The 19,782-nt window shown below is 41.3% G+C and overlaps 1 long non-coding RNA gene across 1 annotated transcript in view; it reads left to right on the forward strand.

Annotated features, from left to right (window-relative positions):
- Nucleotides 1–1,036: 1,036 nt before the first annotated feature.
- Nucleotides 1,037–19,782, forward strand: part of LOC127663125 (uncharacterized) — a 97,148-nt gene continuing 78,402 nt past the window's right edge. The window contains exon 1 of the long non-coding RNA XR_007972963.1: nt 1,037–1,185. This is a non-coding gene — a long non-coding RNA (uncharacterized LOC127663125). The remainder of the gene's footprint in view (nt 1,186–19,782) is intronic.

The raw sequence follows: 19,782 nt of genomic DNA on the forward strand, positions 1-19,782 counted from the left end.
GTCAGACATGACCAAAAAGACCACGAAGCATACATTTTCAACATGCTAAATCAAAAATACCTAATCTATATAAAGTGTTGCCATTGCTGTGAACAAAATACATTGAAAGTTGAAGAATTGTGTTAAAATGGCTAAACCACTGCTGGAACATAACTCAGAAATGGCAAATCTGAACCCATACAGTAGATATTTGTAAGTAGATATTAGAGAAAAGTTTGGCATGGCTATTGTCAACTACAGGCACAATTAACCCCTGTGATGTCACATGACCAAAAAGAAAGCACCAAATTTAAACCAGGCAAAATCTAAGCACCTGAGCTACAGAGAAACAAAGAGTTAGTGAAGTTGTGTGCAAAGTTAGTGAGTTGGAGTTAGTGAAAATGATAGAAATTTGGTTTAAATACTTCTACAATGGCTGAAATGACAATGGATTAGTATTTTCTCATAGTAGAAACCTCATCAAACAAATACAGAACATAAAGGTTAAAACAGAAATGATTTAAAAATAGGTTTTACTGCAATTCTATTGAGAATCAACTACATTTTAACACTGCTTTGGGTGCAAAAGATAAAATATGATATAATAATATAATATAAAGATTGTATACAGTTTAGTTGGATGTTTGTCTTATTCAGGAAGAAATCAAGAAAGCCTTCATGTTTCAGTATGTTGAATACGTTCACTAATAAGTGAAATATTTAATGTAGGGTAAACGCAGTTGACAGTTCCACAAATGTGAGCAAAACATATACAGTATTATTATATAAACGTAAATGCGCCCCAATCGGCGCATGGGCGAACCAGGATGTGGAATATCACTTTAAATTTGTCAAAACATTAAACCCGGCATGTGTCTTTACGGATTTCTCTATAATAACCGCATGCGTGACCCTATACTGTGCGGTCAAGCGAGTTCAAAAAATTATGACCAATTAGTGGTTCTGTAACGAGTTAAGGCATTCATGTGGTACACATTCACAGGAAATGACATCAACGGGTCAAAACGAACGGGACGCCTCGAACCTGGCAAGGTCTGTTTACAGGTTTACATAGCTTTGGAAGGTGGATGCTCGAGACCTGATCGCATGAGAGTCAGTGGATCGCGTGCTGACTGAGCGCTTCTCCATCATCACTTTCATCTTCAGCAAGTTCCCAGCAGACGACACACTTTCTCTCTGACGCCGGTACGCAGCAATGTCAGCTCGCACGCAGGGCACATAAACAATGATGGGCGCTCTAAATTGTTGCATAAACAGTTCTGTGACATTGTCGTGAACAAAGTATATGCTTTCGTGTTGAGTAAATGTGTTAGGGTGGTTAAACCTTTAGTGGTAGACTGTTGCAGGTACAGCTGTCTAGGGGCAGAGAGAGAGAGAAAGAGGAGAAAACATCACAGGCAGTGCATGCTGGAGTGTTGACAGTTGGGGGGAAAGTCATTATATGTGTTTATGATTGTGTATGGAACATTATATTGTGAATGCACATTATGTAGCTAGAAGATCACAATGCAAAAATGTACTCGCAGCGACGCGCGCCACGAAGTGTTAATGGGACGCATCCATGCCTTGTGCATCACAGTGATGCGAGCGAATCTGGCTGTCTTTATAAAGGCTTAGATGGTCACGTGTGATTTGTTGTATTGCAGTGGGACATTTTTTAAAAACCTTTTTTAATTGCACATTAAATAAATAACTGCATTAAAGAAATACAGAAAAGGGCAAAAAACAAAACAACCCCCTCAAAATATAGATAAATAATTAATCAAATATAAAAATTAAGACAATTTGATAGTAAACAATATAAACTATATTGAGTGTATAAATATAAATATATACATTTATATGTGTGTGTGTGTGTGTGTGTTTATATATATATAATATATATTAATACATATATAAGTGTCGCTTACGTGTTCGTGTCTTTATAAAGATGCCGTTCCGTAAGTGTTCCATGCCGATATCATCATGAAAGCTGCATACTCTGTCTGGACCCCACCCACGCAGAGTCATGGAGAGGCGAATCGTTCGTGAATCGCCCTCGTTCTGAGGGACGACCCAGCCTCATGCGCCCTCCCATCCGCCTCTTCTGTGATACCAGAGGGGTCACACGAGGAGGCACGCCGGGCCACGAGGTTGAGCAGTTGAATTTGAGGTGGACCTCATCTTTCTAAGCCATGTCGACTAACGTCCACACTGGCTGGTAGAGCATACTCAGTGGTGGGCCTAACTGGTTCAGCCCTCCACACGATGATGGTGCAAGTTTACCAAGCTAAGCTCCTCTAACAAATGGACGAGCATGGCTATGATCCAGAGACTTTCAAAGAGCTCCGCACTGCTACGGACTTACGTACGACTCGGCAACAATCACAAGCTATGAGACATTTTATGCCAAACCGGAGCAGTACTTCTTCACAAACGAAGGCAGCAAGCCCTGCGCTGACAGGAATGTTGCTGGTTCAACGTTGTGTCAAATGAAACGACACTAGGGGTCCCTATTCAATCACGCCATGTGCTGAACCATGTACGTGAGCTGCTGATGCATGTGTGGGCAGGCAGTTGAGTGCCAAAGCAGCAGCTGCATCAGACTGCACGTACCCTTCCCCAACTCCCCATAAAAACGTCATAAACATTTTAGGTCCCCCGGCATCCCAAAGGGGAGGGGGGGGGGACAAGCGACGTGCCAAGTGTGGAAGCCACATCTTTTCTCTCTCTATGTTTCTCACATAGAGTTAAAAGGACTGGGGCCATTTAACGCTATAACACACATCGGGGAGTGTGTTCTTTTCCAACTCCTATTCTTTCAGGGGGAAAAGACCCCGCGGAGACCAAAGGTAAAATGTGGCGAATACATCACATGGGTTTTTAGGCCACATGTGGAAGTGGCGCAGTGGTAGATCCTGCCTGCTGAGAGGGAGGAGTTGCTACAAACACAGCGACCGGCAGGCAGAGGGGACTGCCCAAGGGAGACGCAGGTCTGCCGGTGGGACCGTACCACAGATAATACACACAGGGGGATTAATCCATGAAGGCCAACCCTGTGGAGCACCTATTCCAGTACAGAGTAATTAGTACCCATTGTGGCTCTGGTCTGGGAATTCCTCCGCTGAGGAAATCACCTTGGTGATTTATGTACGCTATCATGGTGGTGCTGTCTCAATGGATCAAGACATGCTTGCCCTGAAGTAGCGGGCGAAACGTCTGCAGGGCAAGAATTACAGCCAGCACCTCTAGGCAGTTGATGTGCCAACCCAGCCGGGGCCCTGTCCAGGAGCTAGCGGCTGCATGCCCATTGCACACAATGCCCCAACCCCGTTTGGAGGAGACTGTGGTGACCAGAACACATTGGGACACCTGCTGTAGGGGGACTTCTGTCCGCAGAAAACAGAGGTCTGTCCAGGGATTGAAAGTCTGGTGGCAGGTGGGGGTGATGAACACACGGTATGTGCTGCGGCACCATGCCATCTCGGGACTTGAGTATGTTCCAGTGCTGAAGCGGTCTCATATGCATCAACGTGACCACCGCTGAGGATGCCATATGCCCCAGGAGCCTCTGGAATTATTCAAGAAGAACCACTGTGCCTGGCTTGAACAAAGTGAGGCATTTCAGCACCGACTGCATGCGCTCGTTGGTGAGGCACAATGTCAAAGAGATGCTCTTTTCCCAGTTGACCTGAATACCTAGACGGCTGAGGTGCCTAAGCACCTGGTCCCTGTGGGTGCACAGTAACTCTCGAGAGTGGGCTAGGATGAGCCAGTCGTCAAGGTAGTTGAGTATGCGGATGCGGGGTAAGGGCTGCCTCTGCGACCTTTGTGAAGATGCGAGGGGACAGAGACAGGCCGAAGGGGCGCTCAACGCTAAGTCTGAGAGGTGGGCCCAGGTTGATGTGGAGCTGCCTGATGTTTGGAAGCCGCAGGGGGATTCTCACGCTGGAATGGCGGCGAGGCATGATGTGAGAAATGGCCTCCGTCTGTTTCTTCACCACCAAAAACTGCTGGGCGAAGCCGTCAACAGTGTCACCAAATAGGCCGAGCTGGGAGACGGGGGCATTGAGAAAGTGGACTATGTCTACCTCCTGCATCTCGACCAGTTTCAGCCACATGTGACGTTCCTGGACCACAAGGGTGAGGTTGGTCGCAGAGTGCAGTTCCTGCAGCATGTCGGGGTCAGGACTACCCTAGTGTAGATCTTTAAGTGCCTTGGCCTGGTGGAGTGCAGGCGGGCCATGGCATGCAGGGCGGAGGCGGCCTGTCTGGTAGTGCTGTAGGCTTTGGCGGTCAGTGACAACATCATACTACAGGCCTTGGAGGGGAGCATAGGGCGATCCCACCAGGTGGCGGCGTTTTCCAGACACAGGTGGATCTTAACTGCTCTGTCCCTCTGAGGGACCTCCGAGTACCCGTGGGCCGCCACTCCGTCGTGGTAGTGAGAGCGGACAAACAAGGAGGTCAGTTGCGGACAGTGAAAGGTGCCCTCCACGACCTCGTCAGCTCATTGTGCACCTCCGGGAAGAAAGGCGTGGCTGTGAGTGGCGCCCGGACCCGAGGAACCAATCGTCAAGCCATGAGAGCTGTGGGGAGGACAGAGGGTTCCAGTCCAACCCCACGGTCATGGTGGCCCAGGTAAGCAGGTCAGCCATCTGGGCGTCAGCCTCAAACTGGGTGGGCCGACCCGAAGGTGGCAGCCCAGTTGAGTCTTCCGCGTCAGAGGCCGGGACGCTCTCCGATGCAGTGGAGAATTCAACATCCAGCTTAGCGTGTCCGAGGGAGTAGTCTGACTGGCCGTGAGGCGAGCTGCTCTCACCTCGAGCTTGAACGGAAGTCAACGAGCATGCCAGGGGGCGGGTGGTTCGTGGGGATCTACCCGGTGAAACCGAGCCCGCTGCATCCCCAAATTGCCTCCATCGCCAGCCGGGTCATCCTCAAACCTGTGGGAAGAAGGAGCGACACGGGGGCGGCTGGAGTGGCGTTCTTTTTAGGAAGGAAAGCCGTTTAATTTCTCAAACCATTCACAAACACTGCCTCAGTGTGATCACAGCCCAGACACAGAGGCAGTGTCTATGACCGTAAGGGGCGGAGAGATAGGAGCGGAGAGATATCGGCCGGATCCAGGAACTACACAGAAGCGGAAAGGTATCTTTAAAAAGACGCGTCCTGAAAAGGACCTTCAACGCCTGCCGTGTGTGCTCTTTTAGAGAAATAAACTCTTTTAGGAAAATACTCTCTTTTTCAGAAGCGCTGTCGAAGCGCCCAGGGGCAAGGCTGCACTGCTGTGCAGAGAAGGAGAAAGCCGCTGATACACGCCATAGATCCAACAGCAATGCTCTGCAGAGGTGAGTGGAACAGAAGTGATTTCAGATCGCTGATCGCACAACCGCTCTGCTCCGAAGAAGAAATCTGAATGAGCATATGCAAGATTTCCTCCTTTTATACCCGTATGTCCAGGGGAGGGACATGCAAATTCTGTCTGCAAATTTCTCATTGGCCTTTTCACAAGTTCAGAGGGAACCGAGGCCTTCAAGAAAGTCCCCTAATGTCGCTTCATTCGACACAATGTCAAGTGAGCGACAGACGGGGGAACTGTTTTCCAGGCCTGGAAAGGTCATTGAAATGATTAAGTCATGGACAAAAACCTGTATCCTGCAGTCACAATCACTTAGAAAGATAATAGGAAATTCATACTCATACTCATACTAGAATTTACTGCCAAAAACAAAAAACATCCAGTGAGTGGCCTTTCTGTGGATGGAAATGCCTTGCTGATGAGAGAGGTCAACAGAGAATGGCCAGACTGGTTCGAACTGACAAAGTCTATGGTAACTCAGATAATCGCTCTGTACAATTGTGGTGAGAAGAATATCATCTCAGAATGCTATTCTGAGATAAGGTTGGTGCTGTTTTGGTGGCACGAGGGGGACCTACACAATATTAGGTAGGTGGTTTTAATGTAGTGGCTGATCGGTGTATTGCAGTTGTGGCTGCTATAAGCTCTTCATCCAAACTTGAAGAGAGATTCTATTCTAGAGGTAGTGTCCTGCCAGGGCTTCAGTGCAGAGCTGCATGCTTTTTAAACCTGCAGTCTATCTGGAGTGATAACTGTTTTATTCATGCTTGCATGTAGACAGCTCCGTTAATCTCCTGCCACTCAATAGTGCTTCTATCAGCCGTGCTCCTCATAAGCGGCCCTCAAGTGTAAGCATGCGCACGTGTGTGTAGAGGCTGCATATGTCAGTGCAGGCCGGTTTGGTGTTAGTGTGATTCACACAGCAGAGCCAGGCCTTTGAGGATATTTGTAATTAGCTGGTTGGGGGGCATTCAGCCTGGCCATATATTCACCATGCTGAAAGTGTGCGGGCAGGGGGCCTATTGACGGCTGACAGGTGCAGCAGCAGAAGGCATCAGGAGTTTGGACAATCGAAACCAGGACTGCAGTCTAGGTCAGAGAACCGTCTCCGGCCCTTAGGTTACCCCTCGCCCCCCTCCTGGGGGTCAAAATTTAGAGCAAGTTCAAGACCTTGTTCATTCTCTATTTTGCTGTGCACAAGGTCTGCTCTGTGTTTTGTAATTGTGGAGGGTTGACACAAAGAAAGCATGATTGGCGCTGCTGTTATCTTATTTTTCTCATTTAAGTGGTTGGTTTAACAGTAAAAGCCGACATTATGTTGCTGAAGTGTACATGAATTATTTTTGCCATCTTAAACTAATTGTCCTGTACTGTTAAAGGAATATTCCAGATTCAATACAAGTTATGCTCAATCGACAGCATTTGTGGCATAATATTGATTACTACAAAAATGTATTTTATTTTGACTTGCCCCTCCCATTTTAACTGAAGAATTAATGTAAGTAGTTTTACACATTTATAAGCTTAACATTTCTGCCTTTAAACCCTCCAAAAACTGGCCCCATTCACATCCTTTGTAAGTGCCTCACTGTAACCTCAATTCTTTTCTTTTTTTAAAGAAAAGGAGTGATGAGTCGAAATCAATTTTTGTGGTAAAACATTATGATAAACATTATGCCATAAATGCTGCCGATTGATCTTAACTTGTATTGAACCCGGAATATTCCTTTAAGATATATTGTGCCAGTGCAATTTCATATTTTGCACAGACGATCCAGTCTGAACTGCTTAATCTTAGTTTCCGCCATTACAAATCCTGCTCTGTAAGTGTGAGAGCCAGACAGAAGGCTTTCTCTGAAAGCTTTGGTTTTATTTAGCATTCTTCAGAGGTTTATGGGCAGATGTTTAAAATTAAATGCAGGATATTTATTGGAAACTTTCTGAAGGCACAAAACCTTTTTTTCTTTTTGCTTACCTCTCAATTAGATACACACAGACATACAAAGTGCAGACACAGGAATGCATATACGACCCTCAACATTGCACGTTATAGAACAACCGAATGGGCAGATGAAATGCTAATCAGTCATTGCTCCTACACTCTAGCCATTAGCTCAGGTCAGTGTGTTCTGTGGGTGGAGGGCAAGAGAGTATTTTTGACCTGTAATTATCACGGCTTAACTGCATCGGTGGTACTTTGCACAAATCAAGGTGCAGCACTGTGACTCTCGAGCCCTCTGCCAGGCTCTGATTGCAGGCTATTAGATGTCAAGCGGCTGGTCGAGAAATGGGAAATCCCAGATAAAACTCAGAGCCCTAAAGTCCCTGTAATGAGGAAAGTGATGGGTTTGTGTGTCCTGAGCACATGTAGTATGTATTTTAGTGTGTGTATCTGTAAGAGAGATTATCTGTGACATTTTAATCCCTAATCCAGGATTTATAGAGAGCTCACAAAATGTAACCAAATTAATAGTTAAATCAATAGGCAGGTTAGACAAGCAAAATGGAAGCAGGACTTGACCAAATTTAGTAGGCAGTAGACAACCATTGAATAGCTTGTCCTGGCTTGATAGAATACGTTACATATTGTTCAAGTAAAACAGTACATTGATACAGTGCTATGTGGCTCCTAAATGTAAACTTCTCTTGCCTTTAATCCCTGTTAGGGTTTGTAGGACCACTACACTAATGACTGTATTTTGGAAAGCCTAATAAGTCAAAAATGCATCTGCCCTGGAAGAGCTGAATAATGCCAGATATTAATGGAGCTGGGCCCTGAATGATTCCTGGGTTGGCGTGGCAGTTAAACGCATTCCAGGTTTTGTGGAGACCATTATTCCTGCTCCTTAATCACCACCTCTGCTTTTATTACCCCCAAAACCTCACTGTGTGGCTCAGGGTAACCACATGTGGTCACAGACCAGGAAATGTCGAGCAGACAAGAAAATGTCTTCCTTTCCCCTTAAAAGTAATGGCTTTATCGAAACACCAAAGGCAGTCTGTTTTTAACCAGATTTTGCTGTCTATTATGAAATATTGGATGTTGTAAGGGAGGGATAGTTGAAATTTAGGTTCATTTAGGTTTGATTAAATGGTGAAAATTTTCAACCTGGTCTCATAGAATCATGTTACTATAATTTTTGCTAAATTATTTGACATGCGTTGTTGTACATATCACAGCTTTTTCCAGTTGAAATAAACACTAGAGACACTACAAAACAATGACATACTCACGTTCACACTAATTACAAGTAAAATGGAAGGTTATCAGTTCATAAATTTCATAAACTTTTTGATTTTTTTTTCTCAAACAATGCTATCTTATGACATCTAAACACTTTTACAAGAGCGCATGATGTAACTCGATACATTTTAACATATGTGTTACATAAACAACTACATTTAGCATCTTGTTCTGGCACGATCAAATTTCATGGTAGCTCAACTAATAGAGTGTCGACACGTGAGCTGAAAATACAATAGATGCACCACAAAGTGACTTGGTTGCTTTAGAATTTGTGTTTTTCATCTCACATTTACTTTTATGACACTGTCGGTTTGGTTTTGGTTTAACGAATAGGGTAGGGATGTTGGTTTAGTTGATTTAAAACTCAGTCAATAATTAACCTTTAAAAGCCTCATTTATTTTTCATCTCAATTTGGCTTTTTATGACACTATCGGTGAGATTTAAGCCCTAAGTATACTTCGGTTTTGACACGGATGCGTACTATCGAATGCGCAGCCTTGCAAACTATACTCCATTTACAGTGTGCGCATACACAGGTATTTTGACGCATGGGTGCTTTGACTGCTATGAGATACTGGACTAGTTCTCTTTAGGAGTTTCGACCCATAGAGATGTTTTAATAGTCCTTCAGTCTTGAGTTATACTGTACAAATGCAGGTATCTCCTGACCTCCTCACACATGCATTCTTGACATGCACATCCACTGTTGTTGTTTTTACCTTTGTCTCCAGTTGTATAGTGGCAATGAATCTTCTTCTAACAATTCTTTGTGACAGCAACACGGAAGATAAAATGTCACATGGGTCTGGGGCAACATGAGGGTGAGTGTGTCAGGGTGGAGGGCGGACCGGGTTGTGATTTTACACACCCGGTCCCTTATCAGGTGAATCAAGCCTCTGAGAGGGATAAAGGCTGACTGCGGATGGTGGTTGACAGAGAGAGAATGTTTACGGGCTGCTATCCATCCTATTTCCAGTAGTTCCCATTTTTCAGTAGTGTATGATTTTAGAAGTAATGACATATTAGTCTGGATTTTTTTGTTACAGTCCATTTATAAACAAAACTGTTATACTGTTAAAGGCTAGAGAAATTATTGCCTCTGGCTCTATAGTCTTAATCACACTAAAACATGGCAGAGTAGATACAGCATGTGCCATGGCAGAGATACAGCACCCAACCAAACCAATGACACAAGTCACTCCTTCTGCATGGGGAGTTGTGTTTCATTGCAAGAAAAATTATGTTACTTGCAGTAAGACCTTTTTTTTCATTAGTGCTCAGAGTAATATGAAGTTTGAAACATTTTCCCACAATGGAACAGATCTACCGCCATGATGTACGTTATCATGTCTGCAGGAGAGGAGCAGTGCTTTAGTCTAGGATTAATGAGGGAGGTCTCATCCCTGACACAGTCCATCCATCAGTTCCCTCTAAGGCCTTCTCCTTTAGGGACAACAAAGTGGGGGGTATAGATGATGAAGAGGACTAATTAAGCTGCCATGATGTTTTGTTTTATTATGGGCCCTGTTTGAAAATTTCAATAAATCTTATTAGCATAGACATAGCTTAGACTCAGAGACGTCTGACTGAAGGTGTGAAGTGGGTCTGCTGTTTACACTGAGGCTAACAGCTGCACACTTGCAAGGGCTGTAAAAAAAGTGCACTGCACTGGTGTCGCTGTCGACACAGTGTCAGTTGGTGCCATAATTCATGTGTGTCATCCACAAGATGCTGTTTGAGTCGAGAGGAGGGGAGTAGGTGAGTTTTTTAAGCTCCTCCTGTTTGCCCACTGCCTGATGGCCCCCTGTAGAGAGCAACAACAATTATCACCTTGGAGGAATGTGGAAGCCTTGTGTTAAATTCCCTTTGACCCTTTAGTAAAGGAGGTCAGGAGGCGGTGATCCCCTAAGGGGAGTAGCTAGCAAGCAGTGTGGGGATGCCATGGATGGGTGCATTTGGGGGCTTTTCAGCCTGGTCAGGGAAACATTTTGTCTGATATTGGTTTACAGACTTCTCAATAGTGCACATTCTCTGTATTCATATATATATATATATATAGTTGAAGTCAGAAGTTTACATAGTTGAAGTAATTTTAACCACTTTTTAACCGCTTGACAAAATTATGTCAAGCCTTTAGACAATAAGCAAATTAGCTTCCGATAGTCTAATTGGCTTCAATTGGAGGTGTACATATGGATGTATTTTAAAGCCTACCTTCAAACTCAGTGCCTCTTTGCTTGACATCATGGGAAAATAAAAAGAAATCAGCCAAGACCTCAGAAAATAACAATCTGGACTTACACAAGTCTGTTTTATCCTTATGAGCAGGTTCCAAACACCTGAAGGTACCACGTTCATCTGTACAAACAATAGTATGCAAGTATAAACACCATGAGACCATGCAGCCATCATACCACTCTGGAAACAGACACATTCGGTCTCCTAGAGAGGAACATAATTTGGTGTGAAAAGTGCAAATCAGTTCCAGAACAACAGCAAAGGACCTTGTGAAGATGCTGGAGGAAACAGGTAGACAAGTACCTATATCCACAGTAATACGCTGGTCTGGTCTGATGACCTTCATTATGTTTGGAGGAAAAAGGGTGAGGCTTGCAAGCCGAATAACACCATCCCAAACGTGAAGCTTGGGAGTAGCATCATCATGTTGCGGGGGTGCTTTGCTGCAAGAGGGACTGATGCACTTCACAAAATAGATGGCATCATGAAGAAAGAAAATTAAGTGGATATATTGAAGCAACATCTCAAGCAAAATATCAGCCATGAAGTTAAAGCTCAGTTGCAAATGGGTCTTCCAAATGGACAATGACCCCCAAGCATACCTCCAAAGTTGAGGCAAAATGGCTTAAGGACAACAAAGTCAAGGTATTGGAGTGGCTATCACAAAGCCCTAACCTCAATCAGATAGAACTGAAAAAGCATGTGCGAGCAAGGAGGCCTACAAGCCTGACTTAGTAACAGCAGTTCTGTCTGGAGGAATGGGCCAAAATTCCAGCATCTTATTGTGAGAAGCTTGTGGAAGGCTTCTCAAAATGTTTGACCCAAGTTAAACAATTTAATGGCAATGTTACCAAATACTAACAAAGTGTATGTAAACTTCTTACCCACTGGGAATGTGATGAAGGAAATCAAAGCTGAAATATATAATTCTCTCTACTATTATCCTGACAGTTCACATCCTTAAAATAAAGTAGTGATCCTAACTGACCTAAGACCGGGAATGTTTTCTACGATTAAATGTCAGGACTTGTGAAAAACTGAATTTAAATGTATTTGGGTAAGATGTATGTAAACCTTTGACTTCAACTGTATATACACTCACCTAAAGGATTATTAGGAACACCTGTTCAATTTCTCATTAATGCAATTATCTAATCAACCAATCACATGGCAGTTGCTTCAATGCATTTAGGGGTGTGGTCCTGGTCAGGACAATCTCCTGAACTCCAAACTGAATGTCAGAATGGGAAAGAAAGGTGATTTAAGCAATTTTGAGTGTGGCATGGTTGTTGGTGCCAGACGGGCCGGTCTGAGTATTTCACAATCTGCTCAGTTACTGGGATTTTCACGCACAACCATTTCTAGGGTTTACAAAGAATGGTGTGAAAAGGGAAAAACATCCAGTATGCGGCAGTCCTGTGGGTGAAAATGCCTTGTTGATGCTAGAGGTCAGAGGAGAATGGGCCGACTGATTCAAGCTGATAGAGGAGCAACTTTGCCTGAAATAACCACTCGTTACAACCGAGGTATGCAGCAAAGCATTTGTGAAGCCACAACACGCACAACCTTGAGGCGGATGGGCTACAACAGCAGAAGACCCCACCGGGTACCACTCATCTCCACTACAAATAGGAAAAAGAGGCTACAATTTGCAAGAGCTCACCAAAATTGGACAGTTGAAGACTGGAAAAATGTTGCCTGGTCTGATGAGTCTCGATTTCTGTTGAGACATTCAGATGGTAGAGTCAGAATTTGGCATAAACAGAATGAGAACATGGATCCATCGTGCCTTGTTACCACTGTGCAGACTGTTGGTGGTGTAATGGTGTGGTGGATATTTTCTTGGCACACTTTAGGCCCCTTAGTGCCAATTGGGCATCGTTTAAATGCCACGGCCTACCTGAGCATTGTTTCTGACCATGTCCATCCCTTTATGGCCACCATGTACCCATCCTCTGATGGCTACTTCCAGCAGGATAATGCACCATGTCACAAAGCTCAAATCATTTCAAATTGGATTCTTGAACATGACAATGAGTTCACTGTACTAAAATGACCCCCACAGTCACCAGATCTCAACCCAATAGAGCATCTTTGGGATGTGGTGGAACGGGAGCTTCGTGCCCTGGATGTGCATCCCACAAATCTCCATCAACTGCAAGATGCTATCCTATCAATATGGGCCAATATTTCTAAAGAATGCTTTCAGCACCTTGTTGAATCAATGCCACGTAGAATTAAGGCAGTTCTGAAGGCGAAAGGGGTCAAACACAGTATTAGTATGGTGTTCCTAATAATCCTTTAGGTGAGTGTATATATATATATATATATATATATATATATATATATATATATATATATATATATATATATATATACTTCCTGCATTTATGAGGAAATTTGTTTTAAAATCTGGTTTGATCTTCATCTAAGTTACATTAATGCAAAGCAGCCCCAAATCAAGGTGCTCCCTCCAACGTACTTCACCGTGGGGTTGACGATTTAATGTTAGTATACGGTGCCCTTTTTACGCCGTATGTAGTGCTGCGTATTAATTCTGAATAATAATGAACATAAAAAATTTTCCCAATAGCACTGTGAAGTGTCAAGGTGGTCTTTGGCAAACTTCAGGTGCAGTAATGTTTTTGTTGGAAAGCAATGGAAGCGCAGCATAGTTTTAGCGGGAAGCCTAGCAGCTGTACATCATCACATCATTAGCTGGGTAATCCCTAACCAATCGCATGTAAGCCAGTGCTTTATATGTCTGCTCACAATCTATCACATTGCTGTTTCAGTGTGCTAACACAGGCAACCACCACCACCAGTTGAGCCCTGTCCCGCACGGGGGTAGGCTCCTCGCCCCTGCCTCCTATCTCCGGCAGGACATGACGGTCCCGGGTACAACTCCCTCGGACCGCCGGACGGGGCCTACACCAAAGAGAGAGACATTACTTCCTGTTTTACATTTATCAAATAAATGGCATCTTAAACTTCACTCAAGCCTGCGTGTCTTCCCGATAGAAGTGGCTTTCTTCGTGGTGTCCTACTATGTTTATGTTTTCCATTTAGTAGACTCATGAACCGAGATGTTAACCAGTTCCAATGATCCAATGATCTTTCCAATGAAAGTCTTTAGCTGTCACTCTAGGTCTTTTTTTTCTTTTTCTTTTCTTACCTCATTGAGCATTCTGTGGTGTGCCCTTTGAGTCATCTTGTCTGGACGGCCCCTAGGCAGAGTATCCACAGAACTAAATCATCTCTATTTATTAACAATTTGTCTATTTGTGGACAGATGCATATCTAAGCTCTTCAAAGATAACTTTGTAACCCTTCCCAGCTATTTGGAATCATGTTAAATTGCTAATTTGGTACTAACAAATCACTTGCCATTATATTAAACACTGCTGAAAGCTATTTGGTTTGTTTTTAAAGCCTCAAGGATAAGGTGTTGGAGTGATAACTGCTGGAAATGGGGCTTGTCTAGATTTGATGAAAAATGACTTTCAAATAGTGATGGTACTGTTTTACATCAGTAATGTCCTGTCTATACTTTGTGATCAGTTGAATGCCACTTTGGTGAATTAATTAATTAATTAATTAATTAATTATTATATTGTTTATTTCCATTAGCTCAAACATAAACCTATCATTGGCCTACAGTCCAGAGCAATCCATTTTGCAACTGAGTCAATCTGTCTGAGATTGTTTATTATAAAGGATTTTCTAAGTAAAATGGATGCTTTTGAAGCATCTCACTTTAACAGCATTTTTAGGTTGCTTAAAGTTAAATGTTGTTTAAAATTTAGAAAAACACGTTGAGATTTGGAATTGCGCTCCTTCCAGCTGTTTGAATGCAAGATATCGGCTTTAAAAACCCCAAATCGGTTGACCACTTGTCATGTCATATTGCTGTTAATCCTTTAAAGAATCCCTTCACACCACCCATCTGCATGCTGTTGTTCAAACAAAGAGAAAGTCCCGCCCCCCCACTCGCACCATTGGTTGAGTCAATGTTATTTTGTTTGTAAGGACAGTTCCCTCAAAACACATTTTCAGAGTGTTACAGAAACACAGTGCTTATAGTTTAAAAAAAAGAACCTATGAATGGCTTGCTTTTAGTTGTCACTGCATATTAAGCTGTGATAAGAATTTTACCACAGAAAAAGTTCAGCTTTAAATTTTGAAAGATTGCATTAGGATTTTTGTCGTCTTACAGTAAACTTTAACACTTAAGATTTGTGTCTTTGAGTTAAAGTTTGCCACACTATATTCACAGAGCCCTTGGTAAACTTTTTATGGCTTTGAAACTGTTTTTATGATTTTAAAGTGTGTCATGCAGTGTTGTGCTTACATGTATATCACAGTTAAACAAGCAAGGCACGTCACATCATAAAGACCGGCAGTAATGAAACTGGCTTCTGATTGGATGGGCTCTGAACGTTATTTGTGGTTGCCCATTTCATGACCCATAACTGATTATGTATGGTCATTTAGATCTGTAGTGACAGGGCCAGCTGCAGACAGCTGCAAAACAGTTTAATTTTCAATCTGTCCTTTTAACCTCTCATTCTCACCTGATATCTCCTGAACTGTGTTTAGGAGTTCAGTAGTTATTGAACTTGGTTGAGAGCTTCTAATAATACATCTCTCAGTGAGAATTACCAAATTGTGACAAAACGACCTCATCTCATTAATTTTCAATGAGAGCTGGTGACTTCCGGCAAAATGAGCGACGTCGACCGTTGGTGACCATATGTGGGTGTGTCCAGCGATGTGACAAAGTTGAGAAATGTGTAACTTTATGCAAATGAAGAGCGACTTTCGGGAGCGACAGCCAATACGAGAGAAGATGGTAGACCTCACGTGATCCCAATAATTTAATAATAATATTAATTGCCCCTCCAAATATTCCTATATTTAAGTTCTTGTTCTAGCAACACATATGTTGTTAAAGCATTTTGAGAAGGGTTATTTCACCCAAAAAAGACAATTCTGTCATAATTTACTCGTCTGTGGAATACAAAAGGAGTTATTAAAGGAATAGTTCACCCAAAAAGGCAATGCAAGGCAAGTTTATTTATATAGCACATACACATACATAGTGGTAATTCGAAGTGCTTTACATGGAAATTATAAAGAAAATAAAAGATACATCATGTAAGAACATGAAAATAAAAATAAGAAAAAAAAAACTCATAAGAATGTAAAATGAAGTTCGGGCGCCCGTTAAGTAAAAAAACAGAACAGGTTCTCCAGGGATCCGAAGGCCCCTTTTAACTATAAATCTCCACTTTCACTTCCATATTCTTCTTTTGTTTTTTGGCGATTTGCATTCTTACTGATTTGCGTACTCCTACTGGTTGGAGCTGGACAAAAATCACTTAAATATTTATCTGTTTCTACCCCAACCTGTCATATCGTTTCTTAAGATATGGATTTAACCACTGGAGTCATGTATGTCACTTTTAAGTAAAAACTGCCTTTATGTGCTTTTTGGAGCTTCAAAGTTCTGGCCAGCATTCATTTGCATTATATGGAATTTTCATTTTTGGGGTGAACTGTTCTTTTAAAGCAGGGGTCTTCAACAGGGGTCCTCGACCCTCAGGGTGTCCGCGGTGGTACCACAGGTGGTACGCAAATTATTGTTTGACCCACCATTGAAACTGAGCTAGTCAGCAGAAGTGCGCAGCACGGACAAACCATTTACGCACCCATGCTCATCATGAGCCGCTCAAAGTGCGATACATCAGGTTCAGCAGCGCTGCAGTAGAAGGTCGCGTGAGTAAATGCATCTGCTTTGAGCGGTGTGTAGTTGAGACAGTAAAGAGTACTGATTTTTTTACTTAAGGAAAAGTACTGCTAATGAAGAAATAATTAACTTGAGCACAAGTAGAAGTACTGAGAAATATTATGACTCAAGTGAGAGTAAATAAGTAGTTTGCTGAAAAACTAATCAAGTAATTACGTTACAAGTTACTTTATGAAAATTATATTATATATAGTATATATGCTTTTAGAACACAGACATTTTTGCCAAAGTCATTAATTGCAATTTATTACGCTTTATTACGCTGTGATATTTATTCAGTTTTTTTCTGTACTCGTGATGGCAAACATATACTGTGTTACCTATTCCTTACAAAGCATTCAAAAGTAAAAAGGTACTCAAGAAAAATGTCTTATTATTAGAACAATTGAAAATGGTTGCGCTACCATGCAGAAATCACAATAAGGTGGGGTTTTCCCCATTTGCTGAGGTATTGAGTTCTCACAAGTTGCTTTACAATTGCAAGTCATATTTTGGTTTTAAAAATAGGCAGAGAAACACACTTCACCTGAAATTCTATTTTCTCATAAACTCTATTGTTTAGGAGAGATGAAGGATATTCCATGCATTACTGTTTTGAAAAAATAATCTAACCAGGATAGAGAGGGAAGTGGACAGCCAGATGCACAACAAAAGACAAGTAAATCACAGTCTCTAGTTTGAGAAATAAACTCCTCACAACACTAGCAGCTTCAAAATGCCAAAGACCTGCATTTCTGCAAGAGGATTCTTGGACAAACAGAGAATTTAAAGAATACAACATTTATTTAAATAGAAATAGCTATTTCAGGTTTATTGACATTCATGTATGTCTGTATGTAAGTATTATGGCTATTAAGTTAACATATACTTTACAAAACTAATATAATGCAATAACATAGAGGAGAAAATGTATACTCTATGATATTGCAGCAATTATCCTGATATGTAATGAGATTATTAAGCAACATTTTAACAACTCCTACATGCCAACTGAATAAAATAAAGCAAAAATAAACATTTCACACAGTGTTTAGACAGTGAGAGATATAATTGATTCAAACACTAAAAGTGGTTGTTCTGTATATGTATTATTGTATTACAGTTGTAATAATAAAGTCTTAATAACACTATGGTTATTAAACATATTGAGATATTAATATTAACTAAATTGTAGCATTTGGTTACATAATGTTTTTTGATTTCTCATACCTTCTCCATCCCTTGCGCACATTTGGCCTCTAGCTGTGAGGCTTTTCAGTCAGATAAACAGCAGAACAGGGCAGGAAAGTACAGCACCGTGAGTGAGAGTGTTACCCGCTAGGACAGTTTATTTTGAACAAAAGGGGTGAACGGTTACAGAATTTAACGTGGGAACTGATGCAGATTGATAGAAGCAGAAAGCCTGATTTTGTGCACGATGGTGCGAGGAACCGGATGGTGGGGGAAAAAATATTCAGTGAAAAGTCAAAAGAAGATTGCAATGTGTAATTGTAACTATATCAAATATTATTATTAAAATAAGAACTCGTTGCATTGGCACCCCCCATATTTTAAATTTCAGGTATATTTTTTGTCAATTTCGGTGGCATTTTTGCTCGAGTCCCTGTTCATTTGAGACACTATTGGCACTGTATCTTCCAAAGGTATATAAAAAGTTTGTTTTATTCTTATAGTAGTAAGTAAACAAGAGATCCCCATATATACTGTATGTCATACTGCATTGTGTTAATGTCTGACACAGTTAAAACCTTGCCTACCTAAAACAATTTGATCAGTGGTTAAACGTGTTCAGACTCTTTTCCAAAAAACAAAAAAACGAAATATGCAGAAAATCACAGTATACAGGGGTGTAAAGTAATTGAGTCAAAATACTTAAGTATTATACTTAAGTATTATTTTTTGGGATTTGTACTTTACTTGAGTTCATTTTAAATGGAATACTTGTACTTTTACTTAATTTCATTTCCAAAGAAAATATAGTACTTTTTAGTCCTTAAAAGTACTCTTTCCATTTTTGCAGATCATTTTCTTTTGTCTTACTACACTGAAGCTGCCCTTTTCACTGCATCAGACAAATGACGTATTGATAAACTGCCGAGTGTCGAATGGCAGCTTCAGATACGTTCAATTATTTGTGCGACTAGACCTTATGTGACCGCCCGACTGAATGTGATTTATTTATTCAAAACTATGAGCACGAAGTGAGAAACACTGACAGTTTGTGTCCTAAACTTTATTCTAAATGCCTGCTACTTCTACAGATTGTACCAATTATTGAATGATCATTCATGTTGCATATATATATATAAAAACAAAAGGCTGTTGTAATTATATGTAATTTATTACTGTTTGTATAAGGGCTGCACGATTTGGGGGAAATGTCATATTGCGATTATTGAGGCTAATATTGCGATATGTGATTGTGATATAATAAACAAATGGTAACATGAGTCAACTTGCTTGGTTATCAAGGAAAATGCACAAATATATTAGTGATAATGCTGAAATGTGTATTCCTCAACTCAAACATACAAACTAGCAACAACAACTATAAATGCAGTGTTTTCAAATAAAAATAATATTTTTACAAAATTAAATAATAACATATTTGCATTACTGCAAACTTGTTATTTTCTCAATATTACACCTAAATAAAATGGAACAATAAAGAAGAACATACACATTTTTATGAAAATAAGATTTTCCAAACAAACAGGGACATTTAATCAGGATGTAACATGTACTTTCTTTAAACTCTTTTGAAAAGGAAACTGGATATAAAAGTGTGGTTCACTCAAACCACAAAAAACTGTTGTCTTGTCCAGTGTGAGGATAATTTTCTGAAATCCCACTTTGCTAACGGTGCGTCTCTTTATATCTCTGTGAAGACTTGTCATATGGTGTGACACTCGCAAACACTGTAATTGTGCTTTGTTTGGCTTACTGGGCTTTTTAATGTAGTTTTAGTCAATGAAAACTGTTGACATACTTTAGTAACATTTAGTCATATTTATATTTTAGCCACTGAACACTGTAAACATTTTAGCCATAAGAGTATTATTGATAAGCATTTGTCAATCTTGTCTATACAAAACCAATATATATATATACACACACACACACACACACACACACACACACACACA

Source organism: Xyrauchen texanus, chromosome 23 (genome assembly GCF_025860055.1).
Source record: "Xyrauchen texanus isolate HMW12.3.18 chromosome 23, RBS_HiC_50CHRs, whole genome shotgun sequence".
Classification (NCBI taxonomy): domain Eukaryota; kingdom Metazoa; phylum Chordata; class Actinopteri; order Cypriniformes; family Catostomidae; genus Xyrauchen; species Xyrauchen texanus.